The 19341-nt window shown below is 40.3% G+C and overlaps 1 protein-coding gene across 3 annotated transcripts in view; it reads right to left on the minus strand.

Moving 5' to 3' along the window:
• TIAM1 (TIAM Rac1 associated GEF 1) overlaps nt 1-19341 on the minus strand; it is a 263548-nt gene that overhangs the window by 134853 nt on the left and 109354 nt on the right. Inside the window, exon 1 of one of the 3 annotated variants that reach the window (XM_034793584.1) lies at nt 13879-13957. The exons of the other annotated variants lie outside the window; for them this stretch is intronic. The gene's annotated coding sequence lies outside the window, so the exon portion shown is untranslated. Of the gene's footprint in view, nt 1-13878; nt 13958-19341 lie in introns of those variants that run through there. 3 annotated transcript variants of the gene reach the window in all.

A 19341-nucleotide genomic window follows, 5' to 3' on the forward strand; every position in this document is an offset into this window, starting at 1 on the left:
TTTAGCATATGCCAAGACTAGGAGTTCCCTAGCGGCATCCTATGGCTGGCAAGGGATTCACAGCTACCACAGTTAAACCCTACGGATCAAAACTGGCACTAATGTACAGGCTGTTCAACCCCGCTGAAGACAATAGAATTGCAGAATGAATTAGCACAGAACATGACCGCAGATCTGGTGTTAATTAAAACTACTCAGAAAATTTCAAGTGTTTCAAAAGTGTCTGTGAAATCGTCCATGATTCTCCCGCCTACACCCTCCCAGTGTGAGCACATGCTGCAACTGCAAAGCTATACTCATATTCCCATAGTAAAAAAAAAAAAAAATGAGATGAGAAGGACAGTCTAACCAGCCAACGTTTTCACTTTGGATGCCATTTGAGCGCCTCAGTACAGTAAACCTGCACTAGTCAACATCATGGGCCAGATCCTCAGCTAGTGGAAACTGGCAGAGTTGCCCTGACTTATATGGAGCTACACAAATTTTAAATCCGCCTCGGCTCTGGCCCAACAGCTTTAGCCTACATTTAAGACATAATGTGGTAGTGCCCCTCCTTTCCTACATCGTTGCTCTTGTCTACCTACATTCCACCCATCTTGTAAATTCTGCCAATTCCCCCAGCATTACCAAACACTGTCTCTTCCCACTCATGTCTGTGCATTTTTCCATGGATTCCCTGATTCACTGCCTCCTGTCTCCTCAAACTCCTCCTTCTTCACATCAGACCTAACACATTGCTCCTTTAAGTTAGCTTCCCCATCTAACCACTGATCACCTCTCCCGTGCCCATACTCCATTTTACATTTATTATCAAATCAAAGTTCTTATACATCAAAAGTGTAAATGAAGGGAATAGGAGCAGCAAGACACATACCTGCCCCCCAGTCTCCAGCACAAACTGAAGGACTTTTTGTATCTCTCTCCACTTCTTTATAGTATAAATTAGTCCCAATACATGCACTGGGATTCTAGAATGTCCCACTGATGTGAATGGGACTCTAAACAGGTGAAGGATCCCACATTCGTAGATCCCAATACAGGATCTGGTATTAGACTATAAGATCATAGCCATGAACTTTCTCTTCTTTATTGTATGAAGCACCATGCACACCAGTGGCACTTTATAAATTACTTACTTAAAATAAATAAAAGTTCTGGAAGAACTCTCTTTCCCCAAAGATGCATTTCCAACATTTGACAACTCTGCAGTCTTTGAAGGGCATACTTCAAGCAGCATTGCAGGAAAACCACAGTATTTCATCCTGTTCAGGCTACCAAAAACATAAATGTAATGTTATACTATGCACCCTCTCGTGTTTTAGAAGAAGCACAATTGACCTTATTTTCTGATTTCTCCTAATAATTACATGTGTTGTCATTTCCAAAATATAGACCCCAATCCTGTGAATACTTAAGTACCGGCACAACTTTGTTCACCTAAGTGCCTTACTGAGCTCAATTACTGCTTGAAAAACTAATAGGACTGGCTTGAGGTAAAACTCCACTATGCTGCAGCAGAAAGACATTTGAGTATTTCCTTAACCAGCAGACTAAGGGTGCGTCAATACGTACAGCACTGCAGAGCGTCTGGTGAAGACGCTCTGTGCCAACGGGAGAGCGCTCCCCCTTCGGCATAAAAAAAACACTTCTGTGAGCGGCAGAAGCTATTGTCGGCGGGAGAAGCTTTCCCACCGACACAACATTCTGCACAGAAATGCTTATGCTGGTGTAACTCATGTCTTTCACATAAGTTTCACATGTGGAATATTCACACTCCTGAACGACATATGTTTTGCTGTCATAGGCGATAGTGTACACATAACCTAACCTGCTCAGCAAAAGGGGAGGTCAGTGTCAGGGCAGTTCATAGTGGAGCCGAGGCCCTTATTATGGCTCTGAAAATTATACAGTATCACCAGACTCAAGTGTCCAAAAAAATCATGAGATTGGCTTAAAATCATGAATTTTTTTATAAATAATATATTTTGTGTTATTTTTATTTACCTTCTGATCGTTGAACCTTTAGGGTGCATTCAGGTCATGTTTTAAAGTTTTTCTTCTGTAATCACAAGAGGTCAAATCTTAATTTTTATTTTCTTCTCCCCAACCCCAAAAAAGTGAGATGCTCTTGTATTCATATAACTCCAGGAACAAGGACATTGAGAAACACCAAATATTGTGAGATTTGTGATTAAAAAAACCCCTCATTCGAGCTATCAACTATTCCGTCCTTAGCTGAAATACTAAAGGTTAGTGCTCCCTACAAAAACGTTCCCAAAAAACTACCTAGACATTACAAAAACGTTAAGATTAGGTTGTTTAAACAGAAAAAAAAAAAAAAAAAAAAAAAAAGAAAGGAAAGTAGCCCACCTAGCTTCGCTTTCATCACTTTGATGGTGTGGCTTCTAGATCTATGTTCACTGCTTTATTCTTTATTTAGACAGCCTCTACAAAAAAGAATAAATGGACACAAATCTGACATCAGGAATCATAACACTAAAAAATCAGTAGGAGAACACGTCAACTTCTCTGGCCTCTCAGTAACAGACTGAAAGGTGGCAATTTTGCAACAGAAAAGCTTCAAAAACAGACTCCAACGAGAAACTGCTGAACTTGAATTAATATGCAAACTAGATACCATGAACTTGGGTTTGAATAGAGACTGGGAGTGTCTGGGTCATTACACATATTGAATCTATTTCCCCATGTTATGTATCCTCACACTTTCTTGTCAACTGTCTAAAATGGGCCATCTTGATTATCACTACAAAAGTTTTCTCTCTTAATTAATTAGCCTCTTAGAGTTGGTAGGACAACTCCCACCTTTTCATGTTCTCTATGTGTGTATATATATCTCCTTACTATATGTTCCATTCTCTGCATCCGATGAAGTGGGTTGTAGCCCACGAAAGCTTATGCTCAAATAAATGTGTTAGTCTCTAAGTTGCCATGAGTACTCCTGTTTTTTTTGCGGATACAGACTAACACGGCTGCTACTCTGAAATCTGTCCCAGAGTCTTTCAACAAGGCTGTCAAATTTTTTGTGCACAGTGGCTGTGCTTTCATCTCTGACATCTGCAACTTGTTAACTGTGCTTTGGGACACTACAAGAGTTGAGAAAAGTACAAAGTCCACTGTAAAGGGGTGTCCACCCCACACAGGACTGACAGGGGTTAAGATGGCCAGCTAGACCAATTAACTACACTAGCTACACCTGGAGGAGGAGCCAGGGAGCTACTTGAAAGCAGGCTCAGATGAGCAGGAACAGGCGAGGCCTATAAAACTAGGTAGCTGGTAACAGAATGGGGCTGCTGCTGAGAAAGGGCAATCACTCTCTGGGAAGAGGGAGGAATATTTGGGGGCTGCTGAGAAAGGCTGCAAGAAAGCGGGCAGCAGTCACTCCCTGAGAAGAGGGAGGAGGCTTTGGAGTGGCAATCCTAGAGTAGGAAGGGGGGCGGAACCAGGAGTGGTAGGAAGCAGTCCAAGGAAAGAGCAGAAAGGGCTGGGAAAACAAAGCTCAGAACTGCTGGGCTGAGGATCCCTGAACTGGAAGCTGGAGTAGAAGATGAGCCTGGGTTCCCCTACCAGCCACTGAGGGAGTGGCACCTGAGGCAGTGAATGAGAAGACTGCCTAGGGCTGCTGAAGGAAAGACTTTCATATACACTGGAATGGGGGAACGCTGAATGACCTGGCCAGAGGGCTGAGTCATGAAGAGGATGCTGCAGTTCCTGGAGTGAGAAAGATGCTGCAGACCAGAGAGAGAGACAAAGTGACGGCGTGCAACCGCGGGAGTGGGCATTGACCTGGTGAGCCAACTCCCAGAGCGGCCGGGGGAGGCACCAGACTAGCAGTGAGTGGTGTGCTGTGTCACATCCACCCAGAAGAAGATGAGGATGGACTAGGGCTGGACTACCATTCAAAAGAGCTGGGTTTTGTTCCAGGTTCCTGTGTGAACGTGAGCAAGTCACTTAATCTTTCTGTACCTCAGTTCCCCTACATCAAATATAAGTGCATAGATTCAAAAAGTCCAAGGCCAGAAGGGACCATTGTGATCATCTGGTCTGGCCTCCTGTGTAACACAGGCCATAGAACTTCCCAAAATAATTCCTAGAGCATATCTATGAACTCCCCAAGCTCCATTCAGAAAAACCCTAAAAATATTTTTAGCACAAATAGACTTTTCAAAAATGGCATGGAAGTAACATGACACGTGCCTGTCATCAACCTGCTCACTTTGCTTGTATGCCTTTCCCTCAAGCCTTGTCTGGATTTTTATCTTAGATTGCAAGCTCTTTAGGGCAGAGACTGTCTCTTCTGTTGTATTTGACTATTTCTAACACATTGAAGCCCTGAGCCCAACAAAAGTCTTTGTTATAATTTGTGAGGTGCTCAGTTATGGCAGTGATGAATGCAGAAGGAAAACCTATAAAAAATAAAAATTCATCCTAAAATATATATGGAGATGGATGTCAGCTTCTGTTTCCTTTATTATTTTGTCTATCATCTCTACAGAATGCTAGATAGGAAAAAAAGCAACTCAAAAAATAAAAGGCGGAAGCAAAACTAGCAACAGTGAACATTTCAGAAAGTCAGAAGGGTTTTGAGAACGACAAAAGGACTACTCAATATGCAGGTGCTTATTACAAACACATCAGATTCAGATCTGAAATGTGGACATAGTGTCTTTCCTTGCTTGGATTACAGAAAAATTTAGACCTAGGCCTAATGGCTGCCCTACCACTAGTTGTGCAGAAGGAAAAGGACAATCTTTTGTTGCTTTTAAAAGCACATTAGTAATTTTTAAACAAAATCATCTTTGGCATGTTGTACATGTCATTTCCAATGAAAATTATCAGATGCTTGGAAAATGTTTGTAGAAGCCATACATAAATTGCATAAATTTGCAATGAATTAGCTAATAATTTCCTGATGAGGAAACCTGGGAGCAGTTATGCTTAAAGTCTTATGCTGTTTGGTTGATCAACTCCTTGTGCGAACAACTGCAGTACCATATGTAGACAAAACAGAATGTAACGTCTTTCCTGTTTATGATACTAATACTTTGAACTTACATTCTCTTCAACAATTATCTGTTTCAAAATGCTTTACAATGACAGGCAAGTGGTGTAAGTCTACAGATGCAGCAGACGAGGTACAGAGAGAGTAAGGCAAACATTTTTGTAAGTGGTTGTTAGTTTTGGGCACCTTTGTTTTTGGGGTACGCATCATGAGACACTTTCGGTCTGATTTTCCGAGGTGTTGGGGCTTCCACCTCTCCACTTGACTTCGTTGGGGGGATGTGCAGTATCTTTAAAGATCAGGCTCTCAGGGTCTAAAGTTGAGCAATTAAATTAAGGCCTCCCAAATGAGATGTCACCTTTGAAAACTTTACCCTAAGTAACTTGCCACAGGTCACACAGCAAATCAGGAGCAGGGATTAAAGTAGAACCCACTGGCTCAATTCTCTGCATATGTAAACCTATTTTTGCTTCTTCCATAATAGCTAACATGCCACAACTATGCCTTACAAAATAACCACATTCAAGTGAAATTTATTTTGGAATAACTATTCAATATTTCCCCACTACTTTAAGATGTCCTGTTGTTCCCACCACATCCCAGCCCGCCTCCTGGCTTTGTATATCACTATCACACACATCAATATGGAGCAGACAAAATTTCTGTGCTGGCATCCAAACTCTTTGCTAATTCACTTCTTAATGGAATTGCAGTTCAGGGTCTGAAACTCCCAGGTATCTTTTGTCACAGTAAAATGTGAAAGTGCCTGGAGCAAATTCTTAATATACCTTTACCTGTCCACAAAACCAATTTAACGCAAATGATTAATCTAGACAATTTTCATCTGGGAAGAGGATAGAGGTGGGTTTTTTTCTTCTGCTTTGAAATTAGATATTCAGCTAGTGTATTGGAAAGAGATGTTTGCAGCCTGTCTGTGGAAGTTATGAAATGTAATTTTCAGAGCTTGCTGGAATTGGTGGTAAGATATGAGACGGTTTCTCATCTGAAGCCAAACTGTTAAAAGAATTTTTCAGCACTGCCTAGGTCAATATGAAGTAAAAGAATTTGGGCACATAATACTGTGCATCCTGCTAAAAATAGGGAGGGTGAGGGTTATTATTCCAAAAGGCAGCTAGTGCACAGTATATAAAAAACTTATGGGAGATAAGGGTCCACATATTTCTTTCTTCATCCTCTTCCAGGCTTCCAAGCACCACCTTATCCCATCCCACAAAGCTTGCATTTGTTATAGATGAGATCCTACAATTCCCCCTAGCCCATCAATCTGAAACTACCATTTAGTGGTGCCCCATGCCTCCACACACCTTTAAAGCACCTGATTCTCCAGTATGGTCACGGCTGGCTCTTTGACACTACTATATATCAGTAGGGTAACACAGTTATGTGAGGGAAAAAAATTCCATTCACACCCAGGAAGCCTCAGCTCTAGATGTCAAGGGGTGAGTGTGGCTCTATAAACTAGTTGGACTGGAGAGAGCTGGGGGAGCAGCACAGCCAACAGTCTCGATTCTACTACCCACAGTTCTCTCAAACATCTCAACTCTGCCATGAATATGAACTCGAGAAGCCTGAGCCCCAGAGGTCCTGAGAGCTCTCTAATGCAGTGCACGGTGTGGTCATCAGCCTGGTCAGTAGCACTCAAGGACAATACGGCCATTGCGAAGAAACGAAATGAATTCTTTGCATCGGTCTTCATAGCTGAGGATGTGAGGGAGATTCCCAAACCTGAATCATTCTCTTTAGGTGACAGGTCTGAGGAACTGTCCCATATTGAGGTATCACTGGAGGTGGTTTTGGAACAAATTGATAAATTAAACAGCAATAAGTAACCAGGACCAGAAGGCATTCACCAAAGAGTTCTGAAGGAACTCACTACTAACTGTCGTCTGTAACCTATCATTTAAATCAGCTTCTGTACCAGATGACTGGAGGATAGCTAATGTGACACCAATTTTTAAAAAGGGCTCCAGAGGTGATCCAGGCAATCACAGGTCTGTAAACCTGTCTTCAGTACCTGGCAAACTGGTTGAAATGATAATAAAGAACAATATTGTCAGACATATAGATGAACATAATTTGTTGAGGAAGAGTCAACATGGTTTTAGTAAAGGGAAATCATGACTCACCAATATACTAGAATTCTTTGAGGGGGTCAACAAGCATGTGGACAAAAGGGATCCAGTGAATATAGTGTACTTAGATTTTCAAAAATCCTTTGACAGGGTCCCTCACCAAAGGCTCTTAAGCAAAGTAAGCTGTCATGGGATAAGAGGGAAGGTCCTCTCATGGATCAGTAACTGTTTAAAAGATAGGAAACAAAGAGTAGGAATAAGTGATCAGTTTTCAGAATGAAGAGAGGTAAATAGTGGTGTCCCCCAGGGATCTGTTCTGGGACCAGTCCTATTCAACATGTTCATAAATGATCTGGGAAATGGGTTAAACAGTGAGGTGGCAAAATTTGCAGATCATACAAAACTACTACAGATAGTTAAGACCTAGGCAGCCTGAGAAGAGCTACAAAAAGGATCTCTCAAAACTGTGTGACTGGGCAACAAAATGGCAGATGAAATTTAATACTGATAAATGCAAAGTAATACACACTGGAAAGCATATAATCCCAACTATACATATAAAATGATGGTGTCTAAATTAGCTGTTACCACTCAAGAAAGAGATCTTGGAGTCATTGTGGACAGTTCTCTGAAAACGTCTACTCAATGTGCAGTGCAGTCAAAAAAGTGAACAGAATGCTGGGAATAATTAAGAAAGGGATAGATAATAGGACAGAAAATAACACGTTGCCTATATATAAATCCATGGTATGCCCACATCTTGAATACTGTGTGCAGCTATGGTCGCCCCATCTCAACAAAAGATATATTGGAATTGGAAAAGGTTCAGAAAAGGGCAACTAAAATGATTAGGGGTATGGAATGGCTTCCGAATGAGGAGAGATTGATAAGACTGGGACTTTTCAGCTTGGAAAAGAGACGGCTAAGGGAAGATCTGATTGAGGTCTATACTGGGGTAGGCAACCTGTGATATGTGTGCCAAAGGTGGCATGCGAGCTGATTTTCAGTGGCACTCACACTGCCTGGGTCCTGGGCTCTGCATTTTAATTTAATTTCAGTGGCACTCACACTGCCCGGTCCGAGGGGCTCTGCATTTTAATTTAATTTTAAATTAAGGTTCTTAAACATTTTAAAAACCCTATTTACTTTACATACAACAATAGTTTAGTTATATATTATAGACTTATAGAAAGAGACCTTCTAAAAACGTTAAAATGTATTACTGGCACACACAACCTTAAATTACAATGAATAAATGAAGACTTGGCACACCACTTCTGAAAGATTGCTGACCCCTGGACTATACAATCATGACTGGTGTAGAGAAAGTAGATAAGGAAGTGTTGTTTACTACTTCTCATAACACAAGAACTAGGGGTCACCAAATAAAATTAATAGGCAGCAGGTTTAAAACAAATAAAAGGAAGTATTTCTTCAAACACACAGTCGACCTGTGGAACCTCCTTGCCAGAGGATGTTGTGAAGGCCAAGACCATAACAGGGTTCAAAAAAGAATTAAATGAATTTATGGAGGATAGGTCCATCAATGGCTATTAGCCAGAATGGGCAGGAATGATGTCCCTAGCCTCTGTTTGCCAGAAGCTGGGAATGAGCAACAGGGGATGAATCACTTGATGATTACCTGTTCTGTTCATTCCCTCTGGGGCACCTGGCATTGGTCACTGTCGGAAGACAGGATACTGGGCTAGATGGACCTTTGGTCTGACCCAGTATGGCCATTCTTATGTTCTTGTGTCAGTAACTGTAAAAAAACCTGTTTCCTGTTGAAGGGTGTTTGGACAGAGATATTAGTACTGAGAGTACTGATGCTCCATAAATGTGCTCCATAAATACATCGTTAAACAGGTCTAATTCAGTACTTGTTATGCAAGAAAAACTCCCACTGATTTGAATGTATAAAACTGGGTCCACTAGTTCCAAATGGTTTGGAAAGAAAAATAATATTGCAAAGTAACTTCATGCTACAAATATTCCCTGACTCCTGCTTCTATAGAATCAAAGAACTGGAAGGGACCTCGAGAGGTCATCTAGTCCAGTCTCCTGCACTCAAAGCAGGACTAAGTATTATCTAGACCAGTGGTTCTCAAACTAGGGCCGCTGCTTGTTCAGGGAAAGCCCCTGGCGGGCTGGGCCGGTTTGTTTACCTGCCGCGTCCGCAGGTTCGGCTGATCGCATCTCCCATTGACCGCGGTTCATCGCTCCAGGCCAATGGGGCTGCAGGAAGCGGCGTGGGCCGAGGGACATGCTGGCCGCCCTTTCTGCAGCCCCCATTGGTCTGGAGCGGCAAACCGCGGATCGGCCGAACCTGCGGACGCGCCAAGTAAACAAACCGGCCTGGCCCGCCAGGGGCTTTTCCTGAACAAGTGGCGGCCCTAGTTTGAGAACCACTAATCTAGACCATCCCTGACCAGGGTTTGTCCAACATGCTCTTAAAAATCTACAATGTTGGAGATTCTACAACCTCCTTAGGCAATTTATTCCAGTGCTTAACCACTCTGACAGTTAGGAAGTTTTTCCTAATGTACAACCTAAAGCGCCCTTGCTGCAATTTAAGCCCATTGCTTCTTGTCCTATCCTCACAGGTTAAAAAGATCACAGGATACCTTACAGCAGTGTAGCTGCAGCGGTACAGCTGTGCCTGTGTAAGGTCCACAGTGTCAACATAGCCTTATTTTCCTAAAATGTACATAGTTATTAATACTGAGCCCATTGCTTCTTGTCCTATCCTCACAGGTTAAAAAGAACAATTTTTCTCCCTCTTCCTTGTAACAACCTTTTATGTACTTGAAAACTGTTATGTCCCCTCTGTCTTCTCTCCTCCATACTAAACAAACCCATTTTTTTCCATCTTCCCTGATAGGTCATATTTTCTAGACCTTTAATCATTTTTGTTGCTCTTCTCTGGACTTTCTCCAATTTCTCCACATCTTTCAGAAATGTGGCGCCCAGAACTGGACACAATATTGCAGATGAGACCTAATCAGCGCAGAGTAGAGCGAAAGAATTACTTCTCGTGTCTTGCTTACAATACTCCTTGTAATACATCCCAGAATGATATTTGCTTTTTTTTGCAACAGCATTACACTGTTGACTCATATTTAGCTTGTGATCCACTATGACCCCCAGCTCCCTTTCTGCAGTACTCCTTCCTATGCAGTCATTTCCCATTTTGTATGTGTGCAACTGATTGTTCCTTCCTAAGTGGAGTACTTTGCATTTGTCCTTATTGAAACTCATCCTATTTATACAAACACTATACAAACACTCTATGCAGACATAATAGTTGTTGTCATTCAGTACTGCTCAGAGCTCTCTCCCACCAGCACAGAGCAGCTACACAGGATACCTTACAGCAGTGTAGCTGCAGCGGTACAGCTGCGCCTGTGTAAGGTCCACAGTGTCAACATAGCCTTATTTTCCTAAAATGTACATAGTTATTAATACTGAGACAGCTCCACCAGTGGTGGCAAAGAAGGGAACACCAGCATATGCACGGCAATTTAAACACTCTGTCATTTAACCTACTCTTAGCAGGATTAGACAACACAATAGTTAAAATATTGGCGATCTTCTCTACACTAGGTTCCTACGCTGTGCTCCCATCTCTATCGAGAGCAATCATGGGAAATTTTAGGAGGAAAAAAAGGTAGTTTAGATACCCCCATCACGCTATCTGAACATTCTATGTTACAAAAATGTAGATGGCACGCGTTCAAACTATGGTAAGGACCCAGCTAGACAAAGCCTTTGAAGGACAATGGTAGCATGGTTCTGCAGCATCCTTGGAAGACTATAAATTACACAACACAGATGACTATGTGATACGCATAGTGCTATAATGCCAGTTAGAATTTGGATCACTGATTGCTTTTTAATAACTTTTTATTTTAAAGCTACTCATGGCACTGTATATGGCTTCATGTAAAGGAAAAAATACCAGAGCCTAAACAGGCTAAGGTTGTCTCTCATTCATGCACTATAAAGAATCTTAGTGAAAGCATAACTGGAAGTTTCTAAAAAAACAATTACATAAAAAGCACATTGTAATGAATCAATTCAATAAAGTTTTTCTACGAGGCTTTCAATCCAACTACTATACATACGAATAATGGGAAGGTATTTTCAGTACATTTGCAAAGAGTTCTTTATGGAAGCTTCATGCACAGAAATAAAACAGCAACTTCCTCCTTATAGAAAAAGGAGATTTGTTATTTATTATAAAAGCTCACTGTTCCTAAAGTCTTTTGACACCATCCCACAGGGAAACAAAACAAGCAGCTAAGAACAAGCCTGCTGAGCTAGAGAAGAAAGATATTCATGTTTGTTTATGGTTCCATTAAAATTTGAGAGGTTGCAACCAATGCTAGCTATTCACCAGAAAGAGACACACATAGGAAATTCATTTTGGTTCTAGAGACCTGTAAGTCTTAAGTCCAATTTCTTAAGAACTGTGATTAAAATATAAATATGTATATGATTACAGTATTTTTTTCCTTTTCCCTCTGCTTTTGCACTGTCTGCAGCACAGCTGCGTTAATCCCGTTTTCAATGCTCTATATTTTGACCTCCTTAACAACCCCATGGTAGGATGTTAAAACACTCTAATCTATAAATAATTTATTCCTCTCATCTAGCAATGGATTATTGTTCCATAAAACTCACTAAAACATGCCACACAGTCTGTAGTTAAGTTTAACAAAATAATATAAAGAGACACATTTTAATAGAGACAAAATTATTAAGAGCTGCACCATTTGCTGTTAAATGTTTTACTGATGGACCCTTATTTTTACATTTGACTTTTTACTCTTTTTTTTTTTTTTTTTAAATAAACTGGTATTTCATTCTGAGAGTCTCTCTTTTACCAGGGGTCTATTTTTCTTGCATTATTAGTTCTCATAGCACAGTAAAGAACCAATACAGACTAATCAGCCAAGGACACTAATAAAAGGAGACTAATAAAAGGCCCTCAGTTGTGAGGTGTTGAGTGTTCTCCACACATCAGGGCACATGACTGCTCAGAGGAGTAAGCATTATGGGCCTGATCCTGCTCCCATCAAAGCCAATGGCAAAATTCCCATTTTACTTCAATACTGCACCATTGAGTCTTACATGCCTGATCCTGCCCCCATTGAAGGCAACGGAAACTTTATGATTGATATAAATGGGCAAAAAGATCAAGCCTCATGCCAGACAGCAAGTGCTTGCAGGATCCAGCTCTAGATCAGTGGCATACAAGATTTTTTACACCAGCCATTCAGAAAAATAAAGCTTTTCCTCCCCAAATCAAGATTTTCAACTTATAACAGATGTGCAGCCTTTAAAGAATACACTTTAATTAGCAACTGTAACTAAGCAAGCCACACTTTTGCTCTGGGTTTCTTAGCATGATTTACCATGATTAGCATAGCAATTTTCTACAAATTTTCATAAAGGGCTGATCAGTTTTAGTTCAAAATGGATTGAAAAAATACCCGCATAAACTGCTCCCACAGTTCAAAAATGCTAATTGCATGTGAAAGTTTAAATCAACCCTGCAATGGGAAAATAATGTCAAAAATTAATAGCTGCCTTGACAACGGGTTTCTGGTGTATTAAATGAAATGACAAAAGTGATATATTTAAAGCAGCTACAGTGTGACTTACCGCCACCAAAAAAATGTGTGCTTTGTCTGCATGAGGAAAATTACCCATTGCTGACAAAGAGTGCATCTGAACCAGTTCTGAATCCAGTTTAGCTGCAAGATAGTCCATGTCCATCAGCAGTTCAGAAACGATAGTTGACGTTTCTGAAACAGTGCAGGACAAGGTGGTTCTGGTTTAGGCTTGTGTCGAATCCTTTTTCACACATGTTCAGTTGCATCCACTGCTGACACCCACTGTCAGCAAAGGGTAGCTTCTGAATGCTTTTCTAGACAACCTTTGATAAGTTTGGTTTCTATTCATAATTACTCAGGGGGCAGAGTTCTGTACTCATATGTCTGTCCTCAAAAAACAGAATTAAGCACTTTCCATTTAAAAACAGTAACTGAGATGTAAGATCACCCTGTAAGTAACAATGGAAATAACCAGAAAAAGGAGCATCTCAGCATGGAAGAGCTTTCAGTAGCCCTGGTTTCTGCAATATTATGAAATGTTATACAAGAGAGACCTCATCAAATCTAAGCTCTTTTACTTTCTTTAAAAGTACTGAAGTACTGCCCTTCAAATGCTCAAGTTTTCAGTGCCGTGCAGAATCTAACAGGGCTTTATTCAAGTTGAAACCTTTCACAAGGTTCATTTTAAACAATTAAAGAGCATGGCAACCTGTAATTACTGAAAATAAAGCCAGACCGCTGGGGAAAGGACGCATCTTTAATAAGTAACATGATACTACATTTTCTCTGTTAGGGAATTTAGCTATCAAATACCTAACTTCCATTAAATTAATTTGGTTTTAAAAAGTCTAAAAAAATTTTTTAAGTATGTATGTACTGCTTCTGCTATTGCCTTAGAGAGCAGCACTAAACCCTTTGAAAATGAAAAGGTAGCACTCAAAGCACTTATTTAGCATGAATTAGCAAAACATCTCTCTGCCTGTGAAAAGAGATAGACTTACAGAGGCAAGAGGTTCCAGTACACATGGCATTTTAGACAACAATACTACACTTTGCAAAGGTGTTTCCATAGTCTGAATTTCACTGCTGTAATTTCTATCACCTATCAGAAAAATTAAAGCAAGAAGTTTTTTTTAAAGTAACTTACCATTCATCAATAGTTCAAACATTTTCTCCTGTTGTGTTTCACAAGCTCTTACAGCCCGTAACAGAAATGAGGAAGCGTCAGTGTTTCATTCCGCTTCTGGCTCAGACAGTGGGTGTAACTTGTTAAGTTTCATGCCAAGATGAGATGGGTCAACTGGGTGTGTTTGAAACCTTGGTTTTCGCCTCCCCTCTTCCCCCTCCCACCCAAGTTTAATGCTCCATTTGGTATTCTTCACACAAACAACTCTGGCTGGTGGGAACTTCTGTCATTCAATGTCTCAACCCCCTGTGGCTCCTCAGATCTAAATTCCTGCAGACACCTCTGCAGGGTGCTTTTAATTCACAAGAGTAAAACAATGTGAGAATAGCCAATAATTGAAATATCAAATCTACTGTTACAACATAGTAGACTTTCAGAGTGACTTATTAACATCTGAAATGGCAGCTTGGCTACTTTGTGCCTTGTCAGAGTCTCTCCACATACAGTAAAATAGGTGCAGTGCATCAAATTCATCCCTGGTGTAACCGCAATTTGTCTTTCACCAGGGCTGAATTTGATTGTCATTAGCTTTACACTGCTCGAGTCAATGTTTTCTTTCTTTCTTTCACGTTTTCAGGAAAGCATGTGCTAATGAGACATAAGTCAAGAAGATTAGACACATTCTGACCTATTCTGCATTTCTTAATGGACTCTGTACTCTGATGGAGAATGCTATATGACATGTAAATAGTGCTTTCCATCTTGAAAGCTCCCAAAATATTATACATTTAGGCCAGTGGTTCTCAACCTGCATCCTGTGGTCTGCTTGCAGCCCATTAGCACACAGCTGCAGCCCAAGTGACATCATCAGGACCATACAGGTAGTATTGGATGCGGGCTGCAGTCCACAATGGTAAATAGGTTGAGAACCACTGATTTTGGCTCTGATCCTAAAAACACTTAAGCACATAATTATGAGACTATTCTGATTTGTAAAGTTGCTCGTGTGTAAGTGCTTGTAAGATCAGCACCTTAAACTGGTACACAGCAATTACCTTACTGACCACTGAAATGCAGCCACCTCTGAGATAAAATGCAACAACTGTCTAACAGTGAACAGAAACACTACATAACATAAATATTAAAGACAAGATGTAAACAGCTTATCCATCTGAAACAGAGGGGAAATTTAGGAAAGCAAATTTATAGAAAATCCTCCAGAATCTAATTTTAAGTATTGCTGTTCCGGAGAAATTTCAAAACAAAACCCACCAATAACTGTTGTTTATCTACCACCCTGCACGCACTATTTTGATTCTTCACACATCCATACAGCAGAGCAAATGATGAAAACGATTTTTTCAGAACTAAACTGACATCATGGATAATATTTTGACAGGTGAAGAGCTATAAAATTAGTTAATTAATGGATTAATATTTATATCTTTGTACACTACTTTGAACCTACTGAGCTAAGTACATTCTTGTTATTGTGTTTCTTTGTGACTCAAATCTATGTTTACCAACTGCAAAAAATGAAAAAATGATTAAGGACAAGTTATTGTTTGTTTCTAGTTGGGCATTGAAAACAAAATCTGTCATTAAAATGAGTTAAAATGCACTTTCAGTGTTGTTTTTCCTTGCTGAACTGATATTGATTAAATTGCTCAACACTTTTTCTTCTAGATTACAGTGGAAAATTATTAAACCATTATCACTTTGCCTTCTGAATATGGATGTTTGAAACGAAGCAAGTACAGTATACTTTTAGTCCTCTTTGAGAAAGGTCTCAAATCAGTTGTATGGATAATGTTTGAATCAGTGTGACAGATTTAACCATCAGAATGTCCCTCTTTCTTGCTTAATAACTTTGGTGCGAAGTCTCCTTAATGTATACAGGACAAAACACCCCACAATCATGTTTGGTTCACCAAGCAACACCATACTAGTTACAAGGTAACCAAAAATCCCCTCAAAGAACCAGTGTTTTCCCTAGAACTTCTATTAGACAGAGTCTAGTAAGAGTGCTGCTTAACACCATCAGATAACTGAATCTAAATTAAACGAACATTTTGTAGCACAATCCTAGAATGTACTTACAAATTAGGCTATTTATTGATACAATTTGAAATCAATGACTCACTGCAGGTAGTCATTGCAGATATAAACATTTATATTCAGGATGGACTACATGGGCTGCACGCGACCCATCAGGGTACTCCGCTGGCGGGGTGCGAAACAGTTTATTTACATTAACATGGCTGCCCACAGCTCCCAGTGGCCACGGTTCGCCATTCCCGGACAATGGGAGCTGCAGGAAGCGGTGGCCAGGAGAGCAACTGGGAGCAGCAGGCTGCTGTGCCAATGTAAACAAACTGTCTCACAGCCTGCCAGTAGATTACCCTGATGGGCCGCATGCAGCCCAAGGGTTGCCCACCACTGGACTAAAATCTCACTGTGATCACTAAATTATCGATCCTCAAAGGCACGAAACTAGCCCTGGACTGTCCTTGAAGGAGCACAAGTAGCATGACTCTGAATGTTCTGCATAAACTTTGGCATTCAGTAGAATACTGCATGACTCCGGCTTATAACGTGACCCTTTGGAAGCAGATATTTTGAGTGTTATAACTAGGTGCAATAGGAAGTTACAAATAATTTTAATGTCGATCTGTGTAGGAAATGCTGTATCAGAAATGTGTAATAACAAAAGGGGTATTCCAGTTCTGGACTTCTATGAGGCATCTCAGTCATGCCTCAGTAGAAGTTCTGTCATATGGGTAGAAGTCCAATGGGGATCTAGGTGAGATTAATAAATTCACTTCAGATGTAAGTTTAACCATAGTTGTAAACAAGTCTCAAGGAGGGAAGCTGATGCATTTATCCCAAAAGCACCATGCAATAATGCAATAATATTATTGTTAATACTTATGCTTTTTAGTAGATTATCTGTAATAAGTGGAGACTGCACTGTTATTTAAGAAGAGGCTTTATTTGCAGAAGCATTGTATGTCTTGTTTTGAGTCAAGACAGTATCATCATTACTGTTTTTTGTAAACCAGCTCTGTGCATAAGTTTGTGGGTCAGGTTTTCAATAAGGTTATGTGCACAACTGTGCATGCAAAATGCAACACTAATTTGCATGCGCTACTATCAGGAATGGGTATGCAAATTGAGTAAATCTGTAAATGGTCAGTTTGGGGCAAATTCAGACATTAAATGCATGTATAATTTTGCACCTAAATACTTTAAAAATCAGATGTCAGTTATGCCTACTCACTCTCAGATGTCACCAGGCTTCCATGCTTATTAGATCTTTTCAATGGTTAGGATTTGATGCCCCCTTTTGACAGGAGGAATGAATCCAAAAATCATGGCCGAATATAGAAGACACCCTTTCTAATCCATTGGGGGATAAGGGGAGGGGAGAGAGAAAGAAAAAAACAAAGAAACCTGGGCACTAGCATCAGCTTAAGTGAAAAACAGAAAATGAGCAAGACTAATAGAGAATATCAGTGGATCAGTCACAGGACACAAATTAGAGGAAGAATGGGAGAAAGCCATCAGCTAGATTGACTGACTCCTGCAGAATTTTTAAATTACTGTAACTAACACACTCCTTGCAAATGAGCAGGTTTGGCAAGTTGAGAGTGATTCAGGAGATGACAGGGACTGTTTTTAATTCTCTTCGGGTTCACCAGGACACAGCAAGTATTTGAAGCTAGGATTACAGGAGAAGTGTGGATATACAGATGCTAACAGCCCAGAATGAGCCACTGAATCCAGAACTATATGTTACTTTGGGATTTTACTTACCAATGTCAGAGTAGTTTAACTAAAATGCAGACACTAATGTTTATACACACACACACACACACACAGAGGTTCACAGACACAAAGCAATTACATATTATAGTCCTAAAGCAGAAACATTTGCATTGATGACAACAGATTGAAAGTGATTGTTTAACCTTTATCTTAAGTAGTTTTCAACTCTAAAAAGATTAAACAAGACACACCTTTTCACTTGAAGCGCTCTGTTAATTTGCATTCTGTCACAACAATTTGCGACATCTTATCCTACTGGCCTGCTGTTAGCTAAGTAATGAAATCCTTGGCTTACCCAAGATTCCTATAAAAATATTAACGATCAGAAGTTCCCCTATAACTGCCTCTTTCAGAAAGCTTCAGACAACAAAAAAATACAATGTAAGTCATATGTCAATTTGACCTTTGGTTAAGTTTAAATTAGTGGAGAAGAAAGCAGTGATTTAACCTTTCTATGGTGACCTATGATATTAAAGCAAAAGCAGCAAATAATAAAGAAAAGCCAGGCATCTGAAGAGGGAGAACTGGAAAAGCCACAGATGCAATCATGTAACCTAGATACGTTTTATGCTGATTCAGAACTTAATCTTATTTGGCAAAGGCAGAGCCCAATTGTGATTGATGAGGGGAAATACAAAATCTTTTTCTCCTTGTTTCAGAGTAGCAGCCGTGTTAGTCTGTATCCACAAAAAGAACAGGAGTACTTGTGGCACCTTAGAGACTAACAAATTTATTAGAGCATAAGCTTTCGTGGACTACAGCCCACTTCTCCTTGGTCATGCACTTTAGGCCTGGCTGTTGCTAACCTTCCTCTTTCCTGAGATTTTTTGCTGCAAAATGTCCCTTCAGTTAAGTCTGACTATGGTAGGTGATTCATATGGATGACATGTTATGATCTGACCATGTTCCAAGAGAATAAGTGACGCATACCAGCTGAGGAAGGCTCGCAGAAGCTGACTGACAACACCCTTGCAGTTAGCCCTTCAAGGCAAAACCATGGCCTGTCAGTTCATGTCTGCCTCCTTTCAGAGAACAGGCTTTTCCAGGCTCTGGATCATGCTATTGTCAACCAGCTAAGCAGAGACACTCTAATACACGCCTTGATATGGGTTTGTTACGGCACACATATAAGCAAGCAAGCATTTAAACTTTTACTTTTTTCTTTGCCACATAAGTACTTCGACACGGGTGATATATGCTATGTTTTACAACCCTGGGGTATGTCTCCCTGCACAACAGTGTATTTACCTGGTGTTGAGAAAAGGATGGTCTTGTAGTTAAGGTGCTGGGCAGGGCTCAGGCAATCTATGTTTGGTTCCCCACTCTGCCGCACACTTCATATGTGACCTTGGGTACATCACTAATGGACAGATTTTCAAAACAGCTCAAAGCCTAGTAGCTTCCATTGAGAACATTTGGGTGTTAAGCTCATGTGAAAATCTGACCTTCCTTTCTCCGTGGTTCAGTCCACCATCTGTAAAATGGAGATAATACTTCAACTGATTTCTCTATTCCAATTGTAACTTCTTAGGGGCAAGGACTGTCTCTTACCATATATTTGAACAGACCTAGCACAATGGGGCTCCAGCCTCCAGATGTTGCCACCCTGCAAATAAAAAACTTCAGATTTTGTTTGACATTATTTAAACTCCTGCT

Source organism: Trachemys scripta, chromosome 1 (assembly GCF_013100865.1).
Source record: "Trachemys scripta elegans isolate TJP31775 chromosome 1, CAS_Tse_1.0, whole genome shotgun sequence".
Classification (NCBI taxonomy): Eukaryota; Metazoa; Chordata; order Testudines; family Emydidae; genus Trachemys; species Trachemys scripta.